The sequence below is a fragment of the Chrysochloris asiatica genome, unplaced genomic scaffold (assembly GCF_000296735.1).
Source record: "Chrysochloris asiatica unplaced genomic scaffold, ChrAsi1.0 scaffold00031, whole genome shotgun sequence".
Taxonomy (NCBI): Eukaryota; Metazoa; Chordata; class Mammalia; order Afrosoricida; family Chrysochloridae; genus Chrysochloris; species Chrysochloris asiatica.
The window spans coordinates 19,309,674-19,311,185 of NW_006408549.1; the positions used below are offsets into that span (position 1 = coordinate 19,309,674).

Consider the following 1,512-nt stretch of genomic DNA (forward strand, 5'->3'; position numbering starts at 1 on the left):
ATTGAAAGCCTTTGCATAGTCAATAAAGCACAGGTAAACATATTTCTGGTATTCTCTGCTTTCAGCCAAGATCCATCAGACATCACCAATGATATTCCTCGTTCCATGTTCTCTTCTGAATCTGGCTTGAATCTCTGGGAGTTCTCTGTCAATGTATGACTGCAGCCATTTTTGTATTACCTTTAGTAAAACTTTACTCACATGGGATATCAAAGAGATTATCCAATGATTTCCTCATTCTGTTGGTTCACCTCTCTTTGGAATCAGCACAAATACAGTTCTCTTCCAATCAGTGGGCCAGATAGTTGTCTTCCAAATTTCTTGGCATAGAGAAGTGAGTGTCTCTAGTGCTGCCTCACTTTCTTGAAAGGTTTCAATTTTTATTCCATCACTTCCCAATGCCCTGTTCTTTGCCAATTCCTTCAATTCACCTTGGACTTCTTCCTTTAGTATCATTGGCTCTTGATCATATGCTACCTCCTGAAACGGTTGAACATCAACCATTTCCTTTTGGTACAGAATTATGTTACTATAGAGTTACTGAATATACCATGGACTGCCAGAAATATGAACAGTCTGACTTGTAAGACATAAAGCCAGTACATTCCTAAAAAGCAATGATGGTGAGACTTCTTCACTTCATATACTTTGGATGCACTCAAATAATTGGGAGGGACCAGTCCATGGAGAAATTCATCACACTTGATAAAACAGAAAGTCATCAAAAAAAAAAAAAGATGTTCATCAGCAAGATGGAGTGACACAGTGGCTGCAAAAACTGACTTAAAAATAGCAATAATTGTGCAGATGGTACAGGACTAGACAGTGTTTCCCTTGGTTGTGCCTAGTGTCAATAGAATTCAGAATCTACTTGACACACCTAACAAATAAAGCTCTTTTAAAATTTGACTCCTCTCCCAAATATAACCTCAATATTTGTCTTGAAAAAATGAAATAATGGTCTTTCTTTACTCAGTGCTCTCCTCCATCAGACAGCTTTACTTCTATAAATATGACAAAAATTAATAAATAGACACATTCAAATAAAAGACTGGTGATGTCATTACAGAAGTGAATGTTCCATCATGTTTTATGCTATGATATTGTTTCATAGTTAAAGGAATCTTTTTAGCTTTGCTGCCAGATATGTCTCCTCCATCAAATAGTTGTACTTCTATAAATGTTTCACAAAAATTAATAAATAGACACATTCAAATAAAAGACTAGTGATGTTATAGCTGAAGATGAATGTTCAAACTTGTTTTGTGCAATGCAATGTTTCATAAATAAAGGAATCTTTGCTGTCAGGTGGGTCTATCAAATTTTAAAGGCACAGTTACAATAGTCTTTAAATAATTATGCATGTGACAGATATTAAAAATAAATGACTGGGATACAGGGATTGAGACATGGTTGGAATGGGGAAAAGAGGGGAAATAATGTTCAGATGCTTAGCTGTTTGTTGAATCTTGGTTTCCCTGGCATACCATTATAAAATAGACACTGGAGGGG

General features: G+C 35.7%; 1 protein-coding gene and 1 pseudogene across 1 annotated transcript in view; one reads left to right on the forward strand and one right to left on the reverse strand.

Moving 5' to 3' along the window:
* The window catches only part of CNBD1 (cyclic nucleotide binding domain containing 1), a 683,582-nt gene that overhangs the window by 432,167 nt on the left and 249,903 nt on the right, over positions 1-1,512 (reverse strand). The window lies entirely within an intron of this gene.
* Positions 1-1,512, forward strand: part of LOC102812371 — a 16,152-nt pseudogene that overhangs the window by 5,053 nt on the left and 9,587 nt on the right.